Source organism: Herpailurus yagouaroundi, unplaced genomic scaffold (genome assembly GCF_014898765.1).
Source record: "Herpailurus yagouaroundi ecotype Mexico unplaced genomic scaffold, PumYag 205, whole genome shotgun sequence".
Lineage (NCBI taxonomy): Eukaryota > Metazoa > Chordata > Mammalia > Carnivora > Felidae > Herpailurus > Herpailurus yagouaroundi.
Genome location: NW_024412436.1, coordinates 13,000,030 through 13,022,883, shown reverse-complemented (window position 1 = coordinate 13,022,883; position 22,854 = coordinate 13,000,030). Strand labels below are relative to the sequence as shown.

The 22,854-nt window shown below is 47.8% G+C and overlaps 2 long non-coding RNA genes across 2 annotated transcripts in view; both read right to left on the bottom strand.

Moving 5' to 3' along the window:
- Positions 1-200: 200 nt before the first annotated feature.
- Positions 201-22,854, bottom strand: part of LOC121015145 (uncharacterized) — a 29,378-nt gene continuing 6,724 nt past the window's right edge. Inside the window, exons 2-4 of the long non-coding RNA XR_005783658.1 lie at positions 13,381-13,387; positions 1,614-1,623; positions 201-212 (exon numbers count right to left, since the gene is read on the bottom strand). This is a non-coding gene — a long non-coding RNA (uncharacterized LOC121015145). The remainder of the gene's footprint in view (positions 213-1,613; positions 1,624-13,380; positions 13,388-22,854) is intronic.
- Positions 17,326-22,630, bottom strand: LOC121015144 (uncharacterized). The gene is made up of 4 exons (XR_005783657.1): positions 22,273-22,630; positions 18,490-18,591; positions 18,070-18,252; positions 17,326-17,480 (listed from the first exon to the last, which is right to left on the bottom strand). It is a non-coding gene; the product is annotated as an uncharacterized LOC121015144 (long non-coding RNA).

Sequence of the window (22,854 nt, the reverse complement as noted above, 5' to 3'; positions counted from 1 at the left end):
CCCCCCAGGCACTCAGTCACGGGCTGGGGGCAGCCGGGGAGGCCTCTTCCCCAGGGATTCGGGCCCTTGCACATGCGCTAGGTGCCCGTGCCTCTGCCGCGGCCCACCTCCTCAGTTCACGTCCTGCCCTCCACGGTTCTTTCTCGAACCCGAGTCTGCCAGTGCTGGTTGCTCTGCCCGGATTAACCAGTTTCACCCCCCTTTCCCTTCACCTCGAGTCTCGCTGGAACACCCCCATTCCTCCGCCCTGTGCCATCTCCTGACTGCACTCAACATCATGAACACCTGGTAGGAGCCATCAAACCCCTCGTATGTGCTTAGATGCTGTAAATAACCAGCGCGTAGAACCTCCTGACGTCTCACGAGGGGATTAGATCTCATCTGGCAGCTGTCTGCATCCTGATGGCGAAGGATGGCGTCTAGACCCACCAAGACAGACACCCCCCCCCCCCCCCGTTGACAACCCATCCGGTCGTGAAGGGCGGCTCGGCCTCTGACGGAATGCTGTTCAATTCCGAATTGAGGTGGGGGCTTCTGGGAGGCACCACATTTCGGGGCCCGGGATGGGGCCTGCTGGGGAGAAGCGGTCTCTAATGGAAATACTAAAATGTGTTGAAATAACCGCACGGGGCTGTGCCTCTCCGAGTCCAGAATTCACATTTGGACTCTTCAGACTAAGTCCAGTGGCCCCACAGCCAAGTGGAAAGTTTTCTCAAAGGATGATCCTGCCTGAGAACCAACTGAGGTGTTTGCCGAGAAAGCAGATTCTTGGGCCACACCCTGTGTCTACTGAGTTGGAACCACCAAGGGTGGGGCCTGGGCAACTGCTCTTTTAACTGGTGGCTCTGAAAGTTTATGTGGTCCAAGTGCCACCAGGAGGCCACACAATCAAGCAAGGGAGCAGAGGAGCCGGCTTCCTGTGCCTCTCACACCACCTTCAACTTTTAGGAAGTTTCACAGAGGTAGGCAGGGTCCGTGAAAGCACTTTCCTTTGGACCGCGCCATTTTTCTTTTCCTTCGGAACTTTACCTCCGTTTTGGGAGCTTACAATTCGGGGAGGTTGAGTGGTCTGGGGAGGGCGGTCTGTTTTCTCACCCCCGTGGCCGACTTCCCCTGAGAGGCTCAGGGCCAAGGTCCCGAGAGAGAGAGAGAGAGAGAGAGAGAGAGAGAGAGAGACAGAGAATTCGTGTTTCCTGACTCGGGGGTCTGGGGCCCGAACACCCAAGGCCATCATGAAGGGCCTAAAAATAGAGCCCAGAGGCCCAGCCCAAGCCTGAGAAGAGGCCTCCCTGGGTTGCCCAAGAGGGATCTGGACAAAGGAGTCTGTCGCCCTCTAGTGGGAGAGGAGCTGTCTCCCTACCCTGCTCAAGGGGCAGGAACCCAGGCAGGCCCGCCCTGGAAACGCCACCTCCTTCAACTGTGCTACCTGCCTTTAGTAACTTCCACGTGATTCTAGAATGTGTTGCTATGACGCACGCTCTTTTACTACCGAGAACCTCCCATTATCACCGGGTTTTAAGCTGTTCTCATTATTTCTCAGGGGGATTAAAGCGGCTACCACTAGATTCTCACACCTAACAGCCTGTCAAAACACCTAAGCGCCGTCCGTCTACGAAGGCTCTTCTCCTGGGGGGCGCCCAGAGCTTTGGCACAGACCCTGGGGGACAGCGAAACAGGAGGAGGCCTTCCAAGCCGGGAAGTTCGGCTGCACCGCTCCGGGCTCCGTCTGTGGGGACAGATGTCTCTGCTGGCTAAGTTACCCCCCCCCCCCCCGTCCCCAGCTGAAGATACCAACTCAGTTACACTTCAATTGGAGCAGGGAAGCACATTTTGAGAAAGAAAATATACAGATGAACAGCAGAGTGTCTAGTCAGGATTCGAAAGAAACCCCATTTTGACCGAAAGACACTGGGCTTTTAACAAAAGCTTACAAAGCAAAAGGGCATGCCACCTCACACAGGTGACGAAGGCTGCTATGAAAGACAGAATGAAAGAGAGAGAGAGAGAGAGACAGAGGAATTGCTACCTGTGTGCACTGTTGGCGGAGGCCTAAAATGGAGCAGCCGCTGTGGCAAACAATAAGGCGGCTCCTGAAAAATATTAAACACAGAATTACCATGTGATCCAGCAATTCCGCTCTTAACAGGGTCTCAAAGAGAAATGTGTGCACCCATGTTCATAGCAGCTTTATTCACAGTGGCCGCCGGGTAGAAGCAACCCAAGTGCCTGATGCGGATGAACTAAGTGTGGTCCATCCATGTGGCGGAATATCGTTTCAGTCGTGAAAAGGAAGGCGATCCTGACACCTGCCACAGCAGGGATGAGCCCTGAAGATCTTATGCCGAGTGAGATAAACCAGACGCAAAAGGGCAAATACTGTGTGATTCCATTTCCACGAGTGGTCACACCAGTGGTCAACTTCATAGAGAAGAAAGTAGAATGGGGGTTGTTGGGGGGTGGAGGGTGCTGGCGGAGAGGGGTGTGGGGGTTATTGCTTAATGGATGTGGGGTTTCAGTTTCCCAAGAGGAAAAAAGTCTGAAGAACTTTGGGTGATAGTCATGGGTCAACGTAGGTCTGATTATAACAAATGGCACCACTGTGGTCTGGGACGTCAATAGTGGGGGAGGTTGTGTTGGGGGGGGAGGGACTGGGGCATATGGGAACTTTCCCTCTCTACTCCCTGATCAATTTTGCTGTGAACCTAAAACTGCTCTCAAAAATAAGTTTAGGAATTTATTTTAATTTTATTTATTTATCTTAAGTTTATTTTATTTTTCAGAGAGACAGAGACAGCATGAGTGGGGGAAGGGAAGGGGGGGAGAGAGAGAGAGAGAGAGAGAGAGAGAGAATCCCAAGCAGGCTCCACGCCATCAGCACAGAGCCCAATGTGGGGCTCGAACTCACAAAACTGTGAGATCATGACCTGAGCTGAAACCAAGAGTCAGTCGCTTAACTGACTGAGCCACCCAGGTGTCCCTATTTTTATTTTATTTTTAGACAGAGGTGAGAGGGGCAGGTGGAGAGACAAGAAATCTCCAGCAGACTCCATGCTCAGCTCAGAGCCCGACAAGGGGCTCGATCCCACGACCCTGGGATCATGACTTGAGCCAAAGTCAAGAGTCGGCCGCTCAACTGACTGAGCCGCCCAAGTTCCCCTAAGGTTAGGAACTTAAAAACCAAAGTTCTGGAGGTGAATGATGGGTGCGGTTGCACACAATATAAATGGCCTTAACATTACTGAACTGTACCCTTAAAAGTGGCTAGGATGGTACATTTCGTATTACATTACCACAATTAAAAATAAAAATGAAAAATTTTAAAAGGCAGGGAGGGAGGGGTGGGCTAGAAAAGAGATTGTCATTCAGGAACCTTCGAATCTTGCGTGTTTAAAAAATGTCATAAGTAGAAGTTCGTGTTTTTTGGATATATTCTGAAGCCCATTTTATATTAACAAAAAATAATTCAAAATAAAAAGTGCCCGGAACAGAATGCGAAGCTGGCAAAGACGAAGATCTCCAGGCAGGCAGGCAGGCAGGCAGGAAGCAGAGGGATAAACACATTGGGGCCTTGGGACCTTTCCTCCTAGGAAACTGATTGGGGGCGGGGAGCGGAAAGCCCAGAGGGAGAGGGGCGTGGCCCGGAAAAGGAACTCCGCCCCTCCTGGGAAGCCTGCGAGTCTCTGCGCCAAGGTCACCAGGGAAGGGAAGCGGCCCTTTTTCAGGTTGGAAAGTTGCACTGGAGGGACAGATGAGGAAAGCTGGTCCGTTCCTTCCCCCCAAGAGCCTTTGCGATGCCCGCCCCCCCCAATCCTTGAAACCGTTAAGTGGGAGCTAGAGAGGATGAAACACTTAGAAAAAGAATGCAGGTGGGGCGCCTGGGTGGCGCAGTCGGCTAAGCGTCCGACTTCAGCCAGGTCACGATCTCGCGCTCCGTGAGTTCGAGCCCCGCGTCCGGCTCTGGGCTGATAGCTTAGAGCCTGGAGCCTGTTTCCGATTCTGTGTCTCCCTCTCTCTCTGCCCCTCCCCCGTTCATGCTCTGTCTCTCTCTGTCCCAAAAATAAATAAACGTTGAAAAAAAAAAAAGAAAAAGAATGCAGGAAACCTGTCAGAAGCAGGTTTCAGATTTGCTTTTCCCTGTGAGCAGCGGGCCAATCTGAGTGAGGTTCAGGGCCAGGGCTCGGTGCTTTGCACGGTCCCAAAGACAAAACCCGGAAGGATATTCCGTGTCGGGGTGCCGGGGAATTGGGACAAGCCCAGCAGGCCTGAGATGTGTCCAAACGAGACAGGTCCCTTGGGAATAACGTCCGCGGGGAAAGCTTCCAACCACCTGGTGTCCGTCAGACGCTCCGCTGGCAAACATTCAGGATTGTGCAGCACAGTCCTCCTTTAAGAAGAGAGATAATTGACACGCAGATCGCATTGGTTTTAGGTGTACAACATAATGATGTGATACACGCATATATCGTGGTAGGATTCCACAAGAGGCTCACATAACACCCATCACCCGGCTCGGTTTTAAGTTTTTTCTGGTGATGAGATCGTTCCAAATCTACTCCCTTAGGAGCTTTCAAATATGTAACAGGGTATTGTTGACCGCAGTTACTGTGCCCTGCGTTACACCCCCAGGACTTACCCTTCTTACAACTGGAAGTTTGTGCCTTTTGACCCCCTTCACCCAGTTGGCCCACCGCCCAAATGAATAGATGTATCTATTCATCTTTCGATGGACACTTAGGTCATTGCCCTGCCCTGACTATATAAATAATACTGCAACAAACACGGGGATGCAGGTAACTTTTCGAGACAGTGATTCCAGCACATTCTTTTAGCGTCTTCACTGGTGGCAAATCTTTGATCTTTCAGGGGTGGGTGGAGTTTTTGGAAACACCCAAAAGCTATTCACAGCTAACTGATGTGCAGGAAGAAAACCTAGCTGACCACGTCCCCCTCGTGGATCATATGCCGACTCCGCAGGCATCTTTAACAGGAGAAATCCAAAACGTATTCGAAGCAAGGCGTCCACGCAGCTGTCTTCCCAGTGATTATATGGAGAGGCTAACAGTACTTCGGCTATGAGCTGTGGACGAGTTTTCAAACAGCTTTATCTTCTCACGGTTTGCTCTCACCAACCCCAAATAATTGTGGCTCGCGGCTTCAAACACCCGCAGACAGAGCTCCGTGAAGATCTGGGGAAGATCATCAGTCATTGCTTGGCTGCCGCTTGAGTTTGAACAAGTTGTTGCTGACAGTGGCTGCCGTGTAGACCTGGCTTCGGAGAAGGCTCTGGGACACACCAGTGTTCCTTTCAACTTATGCCAAGACCGGTTGCTCTTTAGCTGGGGGATGAAGTATAGGTGCCGCCGAGCCTGAAATAACCCTTAAGTCAGCTCCCCGCGGCTGATGCCACAGACCAGAGCCCGGCAGGCGACAGTCACATCCCCCGGGGTCCACATGTATCGCAAGATGCTTATATTCCATTTAGAGGCTTCTCCCCCCCCCCCACCCCAGGTAACAATTTCAGTTTTGTCTTCCTTTGAGCATTTCCAGGACTGTGCTTTTGTGTTCGTTTCACGGAAACAGGCGAATTTCAAGCTGCATTGAGGAGAAAATGAGGCCATTTCGAGAAAGATGGTCAAGTGCGGGAAGGGACAAGCGCCCCTTCGTGGAGAGGCTGATGCTCTCAAGCTCTCCCGTGAGCAGCTGCTGCTTCTCCTCTTGGCCAGAAGCAACACATACCTAGAAGCAAGGGGCCAGGCGGAGGGGACTTCCTGTGGGAAGAAAGCCCTGGTCTCGCTCCTGCTGGAGTCAGGCATTCTCCCTCCAAACAGGTGAAATTGAAATAAAAAGAAAATCACATATTTTTTTTTTTAATTTCTATCTGGGCAAAGAATTTTTGTTTGTTTGTTTTTTTAAGTTTTTATTTATTTTGAGAGAGAAAGCATGAGTGAGGGAGGGGCAGAGAGAGAGAGAGAGAGAGAGAGAGAGAGAGAGAGAATCCCAAGCAGGCTCTGCCCTGTCAGCACAGAGCCCAGTGCGGGGCTCGAACTCCTGGACCAAAGGGTGAGATCATGAGCTGAGCTGAAATCGAGAGTTGGATGCTTAACCGACTGAGCCACCCAGGCACCCGGGCAAAGGCTCTTTAAGCTTAGGTTGCACAGAAGAAAATACCAAAAGAAAGACAACATAAAACATTTTAATATCTTCATTATTTATTTTAATGTAAGGTATCGCGTGTATACAATGGCCAAGAAAAGGGGAGGGCAAAAAACCCCAGTGAAATGTATTTTACTTGGCTTTCGATCTGCACCTTAAAAAAATATATATATATATATATATGTATATATATATATATATTTACTTAGATACCAGGGGTGCGGGTGGAGAGGAACAGAGAGAGAGAGAGAGAGAGGGAGAGAGAGAATCCCAAACGGACTCCATGCTGTCAGCATGGCCTGAGCCAAGATCAAGAGTCGGATGCTCAACCACATGGGCCACCCAGGTATCCCTCGATTTGCACTTTAAGTAGCATTTATTGGGGCACCTGGGTGGCGCAGTCGGTTAAGCGTCCGACTTCAGCCAGGTCACGATCTCGCAGTCCGTGAGTTCAAGCCCCGCGTCGAGCTCTGGGCTGATGGCTCGGAGCCTGGAGCCTGTTTCCGATTCTGTGTCTCCCTCTCTCTCTGCCCCTCCCCCGTTCATGCTCTGTCTCTGTCTGTCCCAAAAATAAATAAAAATGTTGAAAAAAAAATTTAAGTAGCATTTTTTTTTCAGATGTTGGAGTGCTCACAACACTTGTAAATATATATTATATGTCTTCATATATAATACATATATTAAATTTTACACACAGTGAAATGCACGGCTATTAACTATACGGCTCGGTGAATCTGGGTGAGTGTGTAGACCCGTGTAATCACTGCTCTCACAAAATGCAATTCTAGGGGCGCCTGGGTGGCTCAGTCGGTTAAGCGTCTGACTTCTGCTCAAGTCATGATCTCGCGGTTTTGAGCCCAGCGTCAGGCTCTGTGCTGACAGCTCAGAGCCTGGAGCCTGCTTCGGATTCTGTGTCTCCCCCTCTCTCTGCCCCCTCCCTTGCTTGCGCTCTGTCTGTCTCTCTCTCTTTCTCAAAAATAAATAAACATTTAAAGAAAGAAAAGAAAAGAAAATGCAAGTCTAATGCGCAGAAAATTCCTGAATGCCCCATTCAGTTAACCTTCACCCCCCCCACAGGAAATCACTAGTCTGATTTGTCTATAGTTTTTACCCATTCCTAAACTTTACAGAAATGGGATTGTACAATACGTAGTCTTTTGTGTCTGGCTCCTTTCACTATATTTTTGAGATTTATTCGTGTTGTGGCACATGTATCACTATTATTATCATTTTTCGATTTTAGTTTTTTTAAGTAATCTCTACACCCAGTGTGGGGCTCAAACTCACGACCTGAGATCAAGAGTCACCCTCGTTCCACCCACTGAACCAGCCGGTGCCCCTCACTGCATTATTTTATTCCACAGCAATTGATGTACCCATTCTGTTGATAGATTTCAAAGCCGGGTTTCGGTTTTGGGCAATTATGAGTAAAACTGCTACAAATATTCTTGTTCAAGAGCTTTTCTGGACGGTATGTTTTACTTCTCTGGGATAAATATTTAGGAATAGAAGTACTGGGTCATGGGACAGATGGATGCGTGCACTTTCCAGGTTTTCGTTTTACTCTCCTACCAGTACGAGCATTCCAGTTGCTTGACATCCTCACCACATCTGCCCTTGTCACTCTTTTTTGAGTCGTCCTTGAGGGGGACAAATGGTATGTCCTTGTGTGCCCCTGGCGACTACCGATGTTGAAGATATTTCCGTGTCCCTTATTAGCCATTTACATATCTTCTTTGGTTAGGTATCTGCTCAAATCGTTTGTTTCTTTGTTATTTGTTTCTAGGAGTTCTTTATATATTCTGGATATAGGTCTTTTGTCAAACATGTGTATTGTAAATATTTTTCCAACAATCTAACTTTTCAATAAGCAGAGATGTTGAATTTCAAAAATGTCCAATTTAATCAGCTTTTAATTTTATGTTTAATGTTTGTGTGTGTGTGTGTGTGTGTCCGCTCAGAGAAAACATTCTCTTTTCCAAGGTGATGAAAACAATGATTTAAATTTTTCTTACAAGGGGGCACCTGAGTGGCTCAGTCGGTGGGGCATCTGACTTCAGCTCAGGTCATGATCCCGCAGTCTGTGGGTTCGAGCCCTGCGTCGGGCTCTGTGCTGACAGCTCGGAGCCTGGAGCTGCTTCAGATTCTGTGTTTCCCTCTCTCTCTGCCCCTCCCCCTGCTCGTGGTCTGCCTCCATCTCTCAAAAATGAATCAACATTAAAAATAATTAATTAATTAATTAATTAATTAAAAAAAATTTCCCAGAAGCTTTCTGGTGTTAGAGATAGGGAACGAGTTTAGTTCCAGCACTGTTTGTTGAAAAGACTTTCCTTCCCCTATTGAATTGCCTTGGCATCTTCGTCAAAAATTAATTGACTATCTAGGAGTGGACCCTATTCTGTTCCATCGATCCATTTGCCTATATGCCAACACCATCCTGTCTTGGTTACTGTAGCTTTACGGGAGTCTTGAAATCAGGTTCTGTGAGTCCTCTGGTTCTATTTCAAGATTGTTTTGGCTACTCTAGGTTCTTTACATTTCTGGTGCGATTTTTCGATCAACCTATCGGTTTCTACCAAAAAAATTTAATTTAATTGAGACTGTGGTTGGTATGACATTGAATTTATACATCGATGTGGAGAGAATCGACATCTTCCAGTCCATAAGCGTGATACATTTCTCCGTGTATTTAGGTTTTCTTGAATTTTCTCCTGATTGTCATGTGGTTTACATGGTAGAGTTCTTGCTTGTATTTTGATACATTTTTTTCTGAAGTATTTTTTTTTCTTGTTTCGGATACTATTAAAACGGGATTTTAGGGGAGCCTGGGTGGCTCAGTCCGTTGTGTCTGACTCTTGGTTTCGGCTAGGACGTGATCTCACGGTATGTGAGTTTGAGTCCCACGTCAGGCTCTGTGCAGATGGCACGGAGACTGCTTGGGGATTCTCTGTCTCTTTCTGTCTCTGTCTCTCTGTCTCTCAAAAATAAATAAATAAATAAATAAATAAATAAATAAATATGAAAAAAAAGGATTTTAGGGGTGCCTGGGTGATTGGGTTGGTTAAGCATCTGACTCTTGATCTCAGCTCAGGTCTTGATCTAAGGGTCCTGAGTTCAGGCCCCATGTTGGGTTCTGCCCTGGGTGTGGAGCCTACTTTAAAAAAAGGGGAGTGGGGTATGGGGCGCCTGGGTGGCTCAGTCGGTTAAGCGTCCTACTTCAGCTCAGGCCACAATCTCACGGCCCGTGAGTTCGAGCCCCATGTCGGGCTCTGGGCTGATGGCTCGGAGCCTGGAGCCTGCTTCCGATTCTGTGTCTCCCTCGCTCTCTGCTTCTCCCCCGTTCATGCTCTGTCTCTCTCTGTCTCAAAAATAAATACACATTAAGAAAAAAAATTTTTTTAAAAAAGGGGGGATTTCAATTTTTTCATTTTTAGTTGCTTGCTGTAAGTATATAGAAATACACTTAATTTTGTATGTTGGCTTTGTATGCTATGATTTTACTAAACTTATTTAGTAGTTCTAGTGGTTATTTTGTAAATGCCTTATAGATGGTTATGTCAGATGTAAATACAATTTTTCTCCTTCCTTTCTTTTCTTTTTATTTAAAAAAAATTTTTTTTAATGTTTATTTATTTTTGAGACAGAGAGAGACAGAGCATGAACGGGGGAGGTTCAGAGAGAGGGGGAGACACAGAATCCGAAGAAGGCTCCAGGCTCTGAGCCGTCAGCACAGAGCCCGACGCGGGGCTCAAACTCACGGACTGTGAGATGGTGACCTGAGCCGAAGTCGGACGCTTAACCGACCGAGCCACCCAGGCGCCCCCTTTCTTTTCTTTTTCAAAAAAAATTTTTATATATTTAGTTTTTTTTTTTAACGTTTTATTTATTTTTGAGACAGGGAGAGACAGAGCATGAATGGGGGAGGGTCAGAGAGAGGGAGACACAGAATCGGAAACAGGCTCCAGGCTCCGAGCTGTCAGCACAGAGCCCGACGCGGGGCTCGAACTCAAGGACCGAGAAATCGTGACCGGAGCCAAAGTGAGACACTCAACTGACTGAGCCACCCAGGTGCCCCTTTCTCCTTCCTTTCTAATCGTGATGCCTTTTATTTATTTTTCTTTGCCTGTTTGCAATCATTGGGAGGTCCAGCATAAGGCTGAACAGGATTGAGAACAGACATTCCTGCCCGTTTACCCCAGTCTTAAGGGAAAACATTCAGTATTTCTCCTTTCTGTATATTAGCTATAGGTTTTTCATAGATAGTGTTGATCAGAATGAGGAAGTTGTCTTGCATTCCTGGTTTTGTGAGACTTTCATTATGAATGAGTGTTGAATTATTCAAATGCTTTTTCCGCATTTACTGAGGTGGTCGTATGGTTTTTCTGCTTTATTCCATTCATATGGTGAATTACGATTGATTTTCCCAAATGATAACAACCTTGCGCCCATAGGATGAATCCCATTTAGAATAGAGTGTTACTTTTTTTTATACATTGCGGATTCAGTCTGTTACTATTTTGTTATAGACGTATGTATCCATGTTCTTGAGGGACCTTGATTTGTAACTTTCTTTGGTTTCAGGATTGTCGCTGGCATCAGAAACTACTCCTTCCTCCTCTGTTTTCCGAAAGGGTTTGCGTAAGATTGGCCTTCGTATTTTTTCCTTAAATGTCGGATGGAACTTACCGAGGAAGCCATCTGGCCGTGGGGTCGTGTTTGTGGGAAGGTTTTTAAATTGGCAATTCAGCATCTGTAATAGATAATATGTGTAAAAAGTGCTGCTTTTAGTAAAATTCAAGAGGTAACAGAGACAGGGGTGGAAGAACTCTCGAGATAAAAAAGAGCCAAGGCTTGGCTTGTCTGGCCGGCTCACTCAGTAGAGCACGTGACTCTTGGTCTTGGGGTCGTGAGTTCGAGCCCCACGTTGGGGGTAGAGATTGTTTAAATAAATAAACTTAAAAAAAAAAAAGTTGGGGCACCTGGGAGGCTCAGTCGGTTGAGCGTCCGACTCTGGGTTTCGGCTCAGGTCGTGATCTCATGGGTTGTGAATTTGAGCCCTGCATCGGGCTCTGTGCTGCCGGCGTGGAGCCTGCTTGACATTCTCTTTCTCTCTCTGTCTCTCTCTCTCTCTGTGCCCTTCCCCCTCTCACTCTTTTGTCTCTCTCTCTCAAAAATAAATAAGGTTAAAAAAAAGAAAAAAAAAAAAGAGCCAAGGCTTGATGATTTGGGAAACTCTCAAGCCACCTAGACTACAAAACATGCGAAAATTAGGAGATTTGCTCGTTGCCCAGAAAGCGGAGCCTGGAGGGGAGGCCATGGGTGTGGCTGCACAGCTACTTGCTGGTGTTGGAGAGAGATGTGACTCATGATCCAGTCAGCCGCTGGAGCAGGGGCCAAGAACAGAGGCAGGAGAACTCAGGGAAGCTCTGGGGGGAACCCCTCGTCCAATGGCGCGCACCCTGGGGACGTGCACGGGGCCTCCGAGAATGCTACACCAGCCGAAGCCTGCCAGCCCAGGCTCAAAGGGACAGAGAATGGAGTGCAAGGAGGCTATCAGACTCCCCAAATTCTACAGGCAGGAAGCAGGCTGGTAAATCTTCTCAGCTGCCAGCATGCTCCCCTTCGAGAAAAAGGAAGACGGCCCGGAGTGGGTGGGTGGTGTCTCGAGCCACAAAGGATCCTTCCTGGGCCTTACGACCTAACGGAGTTTGCCCCGTTGGATTTCAACATCTCCTGGCACTGGTGACTCCCTTCTTCCTTCCCACCTCTCCCGTTCGGAACAGGAATGTCTACGCCTCTCATCCTGTGTCTGTCCCACCGCTGTGTTTTGGCAACAGATAACTCGTTTTCTAGTTTCACCCGTCCACAGATGGAGAGGAACTTTGTTCCCGGACGGACCGGATGGACCGTCCCCTGGAGCCTCGCCCCTACCTGATGAAGACGATATACGTGATGAGGGGCGCCTGGGGGGCTCAGCCAGTGAAGTGTCCGACTCAGTTGCGGCTCAGGTCATGGGCTCACGGTTCATGGGTTCGAGCCCTGCTTTGGGCTCTGCACTGACAGCGAGGAGCGAGGCTGGGATTCTTTCTCCCTCGCTCTCTTACCCTGCCCTGCTAGCACTCCCTCTCTCTCTCTCAAAAACAAATAAACAAACTTAAAAAGAAAAGTTAAAAGAAAAGATGATCTACGTGATGATCACTTTTGAACGGATGATATTTACACAAGATTTGGGGCTAGAGTAGGCGCTGCCATGGGTTGAGAGTTGGGGGGGGGCTGGTGATTATTAGGATGGGGTGAGCGTGTTGCACATGGGACGGACGTGAAGCTTTGAGGGCTGGGGGTTGGCCCGTGGTGGACTGAACAATGGGCCCCGCAGATACCGGGTCCCGATCCCTGGAACCTGAGTATGCCTTTAGGTGGCTTTAAAGAAAACCCCAGTCCTCCTCCAAGCGCCGGGCTTGGGGCTGACCAGCTATAGATGGGAGCTCCCTACAACCCCCTCGTGGGGTTCAGCCGATTTCTTGGAGCGGCTCACAGAACTCAGGAAAGCGGGTTACTTCCTGTTGACCGGTTTCTGACAGAAGGGTGTGGTCAAGAACGCAGATGAACAACCAGACGGAAAAGATGTGCAAGGTAGGGGATATGGGCGCTCCCTCCACACCTCCACGTGTTCGCCAACCCGGAAGCTCTCCTCACCCCATACTTGCGGGGTTTTGCCAGTCTTCACCACGGAGGCGTGATGGGCCATTGGCTCCGTTTCTAGCCCCTCTCCCTTCTCTGGAGAATGAGGACAGGGGCTGAAAATGGAATTCATAGTTGGGCGTGCCCCCATGGTGAAGCCTCCGTAAAAAAAATCCCAATAGAGCTTTGAGGTTGGCGAGCCCATCCACTTTCTGGGAGGGCGACTCACCCCAGCCTCACGGGGACAGAAGATCCTGCGTCTGGGACCGTCCGGGCCTCGCTCTATGTATCTCATCATCTGCCTGTTCATCTGTACCCCTTTATCTAATCTTTTCATAAACTGGTGAACGTGTTTCCCTGAACTCTGCGAGCTGTTCTGACAAATAAGGAAATCCAAAGGGAGGGAGATCATGGGAACCTTCTATTTATAGCCAAGTCGAGCGGAAGTTGTGGGTCACCCGGGGACCTACTGCCGGTGATTGGCCTCTGAAGTGGGGGACAGGGTCGGGGGACGGAGCGAAGGGCTTGGGACCTGTGGGGCCCGACGCGATCTCTGGGTAGGCAGCGTCAGAACTGACTTGAAGTGTGGGACACGCAGCTGGTGTTGCCCAGAATCGTTTGGTGTGGGGAAGTCTCCCACCTAGGTGGTGTCACAAGAGCCGTGAGGGTGGTATGGGCGAGCAAAGGACACACACACAGGAGCGGTGTGCGTTGTTTAAACCTTTATCGTTGCTGCTCTGTGTGCTCGGGGGCGGGGGAGGGGGGTCCATCCCATCAGTTCTTGAGGGAGGTCTGGTAAGCTCTCCAGCCATCCTCGTGTTTCCTATTTCTCCCTTTACTTCTCGGGTTTTCTTTCAAGTGCTTGGAAACTCTGGTGCCAGGAAAATACACGGTTGGGGGCACCTGGGTCGCTCAGTCTGTCAAGCGCCCCGCTCTTGATTCCTGCTCGGGTCTTGATCTCACGGTTCATGGGTTCGAGCCCCATGTCAGGCTCGGCCCTATCCGTGCAGAGCCTGCTTAGGATTCTCTCTCTCTCTCTCTCTTTCTCTCTGCCCCTCCCCTGCACGCGTACTCTCTCTCTCTTTCAAAATAAATAAATAAACTTAAAAAAACACACAGTTAGGATGGTGATGTCTTCCTGATGAACTGTCTCTTTCATCGTCATGAAATTGTCCTTTATCAGTTTGGGGGGCAACCGCGGATTTGAAGGGAATTTCCACGGGGATTTGGGGGGCTCACTCCTCGTGGCTCCTCCCTCCAGTGTCTCGTACCTGACTGTACCTTTAGGAGAAGGCTGAATGTGGCTGAGTCTGCCTTTCTGCCTGACTTTTAGTCACCGGGGGCTGTCAGGGACTGGTGATGCCTCCAGGGGAAAAACACAGAACACGGGATCCCATAGTGCAGTTCCCTTCCGTCAAATACCTCCGGCTTCTGCCTCCTTCTAGTTGCTCTTCAGTAATGTAACATGATACATTTCTAAAATATTTTGTCTAGGGTTTATCACTGTTGTCCGTTCTACTCGGTCATTATCATGCCCAGAGATCCCCTGAAGAGTCCAAAACAAACAAACAAACAAAAAACCCCCAAAAAACCAAACCAAACAAACAAAAACCACACCACACACACCAAATACAATGCAAAGAGCTGCCATGGAAAGTGGGGAAGAAAGAAACAAAGCTGCTGGCCTGTGACGCACTCCTCCTCTGATTCTGGAGGGACGCGCCCAGGGAAAGAAAGAAGACTGGTGACCTGGTCTCATCTCCTCGAAAGTACACGGCTAAGTAGGTATTCGCTGGGGAGCGGAGTGCTGAGTGATGAAGTTCTTTCCGCTTGCTGTTAAGTAACTCTATAGACTTCGGACTGGAGAAGGTCACATTAGTCATGCAACTATCTGGAGATGTCTCACAACCTGAATGCTCCCCTTGCTGTGTGAGGTGCCCCGAAGACCTCATTGGAGACCTCATCTATCACTCTGAGCCACAGAGCACATGTCCGGGCAGGAAGGATGGACCTGGGGGCCAACAAGGCTTCCAGCTTTACAAACGTCTACCAGATTCTCAATGAAAGCAAATGGCGGGGTGCCTGGGTGGCTCAGGCAGTTGAACATCCTACTCTTGGTTTCAGCTCAGGTCACGAGCCCAGGGTCATGGGATTGAACCCCGAGTCGGGTTTCATGTTAAGCGTGGAGCCTGCTCGATTCTCTCTCTCTCTCCCTCTGCCCCTCTTCCCTGCTCTCTGTCTCTAAAAGAAAAAGAGAAGAACATTGCAAAAGAAATACAAGAAAAAGACGGAAAAATGTTTTCTGCGACGGGTGCAATTTTTATAACAAGAAAAATAACCGCTTATATTTAAATTACCCACCACAAAACCCATAAATGCATAGAAAAGTTTACAAAGAAAAGTATCGCATGGAACCGGGAGACGCTAAACGTCAAAGGCACGGATCAGGTCAGGCTAGGCTACGTGGGCGTGACAAATGGCTCCGGGTCTCAGGGGCATACAACAACGCAGGTGTATTTATTGCTCGAAGGACGTGGACTTCATATGTGAGCCATGGACCCAGCCCAGTAGAACAACTTCCATCTGGAACACAGCTGATTTCCTGGTGGAAGGACGAGAGAACAGGATGAAACATAGCCAGCGAGTTAGCGTTTCTGCCCGGATGTAGCATGTAGCGCTCCCGTTGACATTGGTCAGGGGCACACCGCCGGTCCTGCTCAACGGGCGGAAAAGTATGGCACCCCAGAAGTGAGTGATAAAGCATATTTGTGAACAGTAATACAGGGTGTCATTTCAATGTCCTTTCAATTTCAACGTAAACAAAATCAAACCCCCACCCCAAAAAGAGGAGAGAGAGAGGTAGAGGCAGGGGGCCAGGTCAGATTTGCTACAAGTCACTTGTGCTCTGGCCACTGTTACCCTATTTCTTTTTTTTTTTTTTTAACGTTTATTTTTGAGAGAGAGAGAGAGAGAGAGAGACAGAGCGTGAGTGGGGGAGGGGCAGAGAGAGAGGGAGACACAGATCTGAAGCAGGCTCTAGGCTCCGAGCTGTCAGCACAGAGCCCCACGTGGGGCTCAAACTCATGAACGGTGAGATCAGGACCTGAGCCGAAGTCAGAGGCTTAACCGACTGTGACTGCGCCACCCAGGCGCCCCACCCTATTTCCCTTTTAATCCTCTCCACCGTCTTCCGCAGATAACATTATGCCCTTCCCGCCCTGGGTCATGCAGTTATAAGTGGGACAGATGGGTTTTAAACCCAAGTGCACCTGGTTCTCAAGCTCATGTGGTTTCTACTATCCCTCATGGTCTCCCAGTGTTAAAAGGATACACAGGGGCGCCCTGGTGGCTCAGTTGGTTAGGTGTCTGACTCTCCATTTAAGCTCAGGTCGTGATCTCCTGGTTGGTGGGATCAATCCCCGCATCAGGCTCTGCGCTGATGGCAGGGAGGCTGCTTGGGATTCTCTCTTTCCCTCTCTCTCTGCCCCCTCCCCTGCTTGTGTGCTCTCTCTCTCTCTCTCTCAAACTAAATAAAATACACATTTTTTAAAAAATAAAAAATTAAAGAACATACAACGTCCTGAACACCAAAGCCGGAGGCAGAAGCCCTGCCTTCCCAAAGGACAGCAGGTTTGGGAAGGCATTTCTTGATCCCTCTCAAACCAGCATGTGAAAAGCAGCTGACAGTGATGACCTTAAAGGAGAACCACGGAGGGAATTAATTCGTCAAGGGTCACTTGGCTGGTGCGCTGACACAGAAACTTCTAGCGGTGGAGAGAGGCCTGTGTCAGGCCAGGCAGACCCGAGTTCCACACTTAGTGCTATCGCTCTTCATCTATGCGCATCTGAGAAGCAGCTTTGCGTCTGTGAACCTCCGTTTCCCCGAGAGCAAGAGTCCTGCGCTGCCCCTCACAGGGCCACTCCAACAATTAAGAAAAATAAAATGTACAGCGCACACAGTTGGCACCCAGCCAGCGATCATTCCCAATCCCTCCCTTTCTTGCCTTAAAGAAGCTGATCTCATGGCAAGAATCCAAGAAAGAACCAGTCCCAGGTCTGGAGATGTTCTCGGAGAGCGGGAGAGACAAGTGAGCGGGCCCTTGTACTAGCTTGCAGTGAATGCTTTACAAGGGCAGTTGAGGGGAGCTGGTGGCATGGGGAATGGGGCTGGAAAGGTCTGCTGAATTATGCAAGCACCGTTCAGCTGCATGTGAGGGAATCCCCAAACAACAATGACCTAGGGGCACCTGGATGGCTCAGTCGGTTAAGTGTCTAACTCTTGGTTTGGGCTCCGGTCATGGTCTCACAGTTTTGTGAGTTCGAGCCCCGCGCCGGGCTCTGCGATGGCAGTGCAGAGCTTGCTTGGGATTCTCTCCCTCTCCCTCTCTCTCTCTGCCCCTCCCCCACTCACGCTGCCTCTGTCTCTCTCAAATAAATACACTTAAAAAAAAAAAACAAGAAAAAAACAAAACAAAACAAAAAATAATGACCTAAAGAAGATAAGGGTTGTTTTTCCACCCCTGAGACAAAGGAGGTAGGCTAATGCCTCCACAGTGGCTAGAGCTCCTTCCATTCTGTGCTTCTCCATCCTCGTGGGCATCACAGTCCAAGATGGCGGCCTGAGCTCTGGCTACCACCTCCGTACTCTAGATGGCAAGAAGAATGAGAGTGAGGACATGCCCCTTCTTCTTCCATCCTCTGAGGCAGAACTTATTTACATGGCTTCACTACAGTGGCCTGTGGGCAGTTGTCCACATGTCTGGGGCTCTAAGGACTAAACTGGAGACTCAGTGCTGGGTTTCCTCAACACAGAGGTGGCAGCTCTGGGAGTGGTTGGATTCCCCAATGAGAGTGTCCCCATTTGGACAGAACCACCCTCCCATCCCCGCCCGGAGGCCTGGAAATGAGGATGGGCAGAGGAAGGGAAGTCCACAAGACTGGAGGGAAATACGGAGAGCACAGTGTCAAGGAGAAAATTGCAATCGACAGTGACCAGTGCTAAAAGTGAGGCACCCAGGAAGACGTCATGGAAAATGACAATAAAGATGCCCCAAGCATCAGTCCCTCCATTTAAGCAACCATTAAGCTGGCAAACACTGATAGAATCAGCTTTTTTCGGAACGTTGGAATCTAATTAAAAAAAAAAAAAAAAACCCTAGAGCAAGCAGGGGAATGATTAATGAAGAAAGAAGCCTCTAAATTCAGTAAGAAAATGTTGCAGCATTTTTTGCTTACCTGCCTACCGTCTCCCATTCCCCAGCCCAGCAAAAGCCCAGACGACAGTAGCCTGAATCCCTGGGGCCCTGATATGGACTTTGTTTTAAAAGTGTGGTTGTGCATTTTGACCAGGCCGGCAGGTCTCTGAAGGATCTGACCTTTGCTTCATCGCCTGGCTGGAGCAGCTCCCCAGGTGGGCATCTGTTGAAAACATTTAAAGACATATACTACCCATAGCTGTCTGGGGCAAGTGAGGGCAGAGGGGGTAGGCAGCCGAGAAACCAGAAAGGCTGGGGAAAAGGAGACTGAGGACGAAAACACTGGGGAAGCAAGGTCTCTGAAGGGCTACTTCATATACCAGGGAGCCCAGAGTGTAAAGCATATGCTGAGGGCCAGACACATGCTCAGAAGATACCTGAGAGGACCCTAGGCTTTCACCTTTCGTTGATCTCTGGGCCCCATGCAAGCAGGAAGTAAAGGCTAAGGCAGAGTGGCAGGTGTCCTGGCTAAGTGAGCAAAAATGTCCAGCTCAGAGGCAATCTGAAAAGACCAAGAGAGTTTTCTTTTAGTTGTGGGGGGGGGGTTGTTTTGTTTTGTTGTTTGTTTGTTTTTGGTCTTGTTTTTTGGCTCCAGGTGTTTAAAGAAATCTGTGTTTGGTCAGTGGTTGACTGATGAGATAACGGAACAGACTTCAGTGACCACACATGATAAGGAATACAGTCTCCAAAAAATAGTCTGGAAATGTCACTAAACAAATGGATGACTGTAACCCCTAATCAGAAATAACAGCAAACCTTCCAAAGGAGGAACAGAATCTAATTTCTTTAGTTATAGTACTCAAGATTTGCGATTTTCAACAAAGAGTTACAAAGCAAACAAAGAAAAAGCATGACTCGTTCAGAGGAAAAAGACATGGACAGAAACCATACCTGAAGAAGCCCAGATATTGGACTTGCCAAGAACAAGACTTTAAATGAATTGTCTTAAATATGCTGAAAGAGCCAAAGGAAACTTTGGACAGAAGACTAAAGGAAGCCAGAGAACAATCAAAATATATACCAACAGAAGATATCAACAAAGAGCTAGAAATCATTAAAAGGAACCAAATAAAATACTGTGGAGTTGAAACTGAAACATTTCAATACAACAGTTGAAATGAAAAATTTGAAAAGCTCAACAACACTGACAAACCCTTAGGTAAACTAAGAGAAAAAAGAAGATGCAAATAATTAAAGTCAGGAATGAAAGTGGGGACAATACTGTAACACTTGCAGAAGGAAAAAGGATTATCAGAGAATCCTATGAACACTTGTGCACCAACAAATTAGACGACTTAGAAGACAGGAACAAATTCCTAGAAACACACAACTAACCGAAAATGACTCAGGAAGAAAGAGGAAATTGGAGCAAGCCTATTTAAAAACAAACAAACAAACAAACAAACAAACAAACCCAAAATGAGATTGAATCATGGATCAAAAATCTCCCCAAAGGCAAGATCAGATTCTTCTCAGGGTGAATTCTATGACACCCTTAAAGAAGAATTGATACAAATCCTCAAACTCTACCAAACTCTACTCTTTATTTTCCAAGTTAGGGGCTGAAATTCAACCTCTCACTATAGTACAACACTGAATGCTCTCGAAACAGCAACAAACCAGGCTGGGTAGTCCTTCCTTAAGGATTCTACAGCGGGCACTCATATGTTAGTTAGAGTTGGAGTTTGTCGTGATCCTTAAGTGCCCTTCCCTTTTAAAGAACTTATTATTTTATAATTTTGTTCATTGTAATTCATTTCCCTAATGTATCAAGGATCATTATTTGTAGATTATTTTGTCTGTCAACATGCTGGTCCACCCCATTTCCATCTTGGGTTAGCTTGCATTGAAGCAGACTTTTAAAAATATTTGGTTTCTCCTATTTGTCTATAGCTAATTGATTTCTGGCAAGGGGGCCAAGGCCATTTATTGGCGAAAGGGCAGTATCTGTATTTATTTATTTGAGATGAAAGCAGAGTTTATTGAAAAAAATATATACATAGTAAAACCTTGGTTTACAAGCATAATTCATTCCAGAAACATGCTTGTCATCGAAATCACTTGTATATCAAAGCAAATTTCAAGAACCATTGGCTCAGTTGTGATCATGTGACATTCAGCGTCACATACTACTCATATTGCCAGGTATCGCTCATTTATCAAGTTGAAATTTCTGAGAGATGTTTACTGGTCTTGTGGAACACTTGTGGAACAAGTTACTCATAATCCAAGGTTTTAATGTATATATGGAGAGAGAGAGAGAGAGAGAGAGAGAGAGAGAGAGAGAGAGAGAGACTGATGGAGAATCCTGGAGAGTCATGAAGGAAAAGAGCACGAGTCTAGTCTCCACTTGGGGTCTGGGGTTTTTATTGGCAATTATGAAGGACAGTCTCTTTAACAAAGGGTACTGGACAACTGGATATCCATATGCAAAAGAATAAAGCTGGTCCCAGGGCTCACACCATAATACAAGAATTAAATCAAAATGGATCAATCACCGAAATACAAGTGCTCTTATAAAACTCTTAGAAGAAAATATAGAGATAAAAGTTCATGACTTTGGGTTTGATGACAGACTGTTAGACATCACACTGCACAAGCAAGGAAAGAAAAACATCGATCCCCTGGACTTAATAAAAACTAAAGGCATTTGTGCAGTAAGGGACACTATCAGAAAGTCAGAAAAGACAACCCGAGGAATGGGAGAAAATATTTGCAAACTGTTTATCTGATAGGGAGCTGGTATCCAGATAGGGAAAGAACTCATACTGCTCCACAACAAAAAGATAACCCAATTTAAAAATGGGCAAAGGACTTGAATAGACGTTTCTATTAGATGTTTTCTATTAGATGTTTCTCCCAACAAGTACACGAAAGACGGTCACCACCATTAATTAACGGTGGTACCAGAATGAGGTACCCCTTCATATGCACTAGGAAGGCAATAATAATGATGATGATGATAATTATTACTCTATTATTGTCTAAATAAAAAGATAACAGCATTGGATGGTATGGAGAAACCGGAACACTCTATTGATTGCTGGTGGGAATGTAAAATGGTTCATCCTCTGCAGAAAACAGTTTGGTGGTTCCTCAAAAAGTTAAACATAGAGGTTGGTTAAGCATCCGACTCTTGATGTCATCTCAGGTCTTGATCTCAGGGTCATGAGTTCAAGCCCCACAAAAAAAAGTTACACATAGAATTTCCATATGATCCAGAAATTCAACTCCTAGGTATGTACCCAAAATAACTGAAAAAGGTACTCCAATATATGTACACACGTTTACAGTAGCACGACTGACCATAACCAAAAGGAGGAAACAGCCCAGATGTCCATTACCGAATGGATGGATAAACAAATACTGGCACATACACACACTAGAATATTGTTTAGCCGTAAAAAGGAATGAAGGCAAATAGATACCACAACGTGGATGAATCTTGAAAACATTATGCTAACGAAAGAGGCCAGACCCAAAAGGTCACATACCGTATGATTCAATTTTTCGAAATGTCAAAATAGGTAAATAAATCCATAGATAAATCCACGGAGATAAAAGTAGCTTGGTGGTTGCCAGAGACTGGGGGAGGGGGGATCAGAAGAAACTAAATAACAAGCGGGAGGTTTTGGGAGTGATGGAAAGATTTTGGAACTAGGAGGTGGCTGGGATTTCACAACACTGTGAATGTACTAAATGCCATTGTACACTTTAAACTTCTTTATTTTTATTTTATTATTATTATTGTTCTATTTGAGAGAGTGCATAAGCTAGGGGAGAGGGGCAGAGAGAGAGAGAATCTCATGCTGAGCATGGAGTGGTAGTTGGGATTGGATCCCACCATGAAATCATGACCTGAGCCAGATCAAGAGTCAGAGGCTTAACCAACTGAGCCACCCAGGCGCCCCCCCCCCCCGCAATTGTACACTTTAAAAAGGTTAATGTAATGCTATGCGAATTTTACCCTAACTTACAAAAATGAGGGGTGCCTGGGTGGCTCAGTGGGTTGAGTGGCAGGACTCTTGATTTTGGTTCAAGTCATGATGCCATGGTTGTGGGATGGAGCCATTTTGGGGTTCTCTCCCTCCCTCTCTGCTCCTCCCCCCTCGAAGTAAATAAATAAACATTAAAAAAAAGGAAGCCACTCAGAAATGTCACAGTATGGACAATCTCAGCTCACCCTGTGGACCCCCAAATCCACAATTCTTAGGCCAATTCTCAGGTCATCGGTAGCCGTATCATCCCCCAACAATTTTGTCTAGAGCTCCTGGTGGCTCTGAAGCTCTAGAAAACAGAGCAGGAAAATTCTCAGGATGTTAGCTCACCCCAGGCCACTAGTGCTCCCTTACTGTGAGTAATGCCGGGCGGGGGTTGGGAGGGCGGAAGGGGGAGATGCGGGGACCTAACACCACAAGAAAAGATGCCCCTCGAGCAAATGAGCTAAGGTCCCCGCAGAGCTGCCAGACCCCTGTGAGATCACAGGTCTTCCCGTCACTCCTAAGGTCAGCGCCCTGTCCTATGCCAGGTTATACCTCGGCATCCCCACGGCGCCACCCCGGCAGGCCGGCCCCCGGCGCGCTCAGAGAACCCCACCTCCGCCTCCAGCGCGCCAGGCTCCGGGGGGGGGGGGGAGAGGGCGGGCCCGGGGGCGGGGCGAGCCAGGGCCCCGGCCGGAGCCGGGGGCGGAGCCGGAGCCGGGGAGGAAACGGGGGCGGCCCAGGGGGCGAGCTGAGGCCCGGGCCGGAGCCGGGGGCGGAGCCAG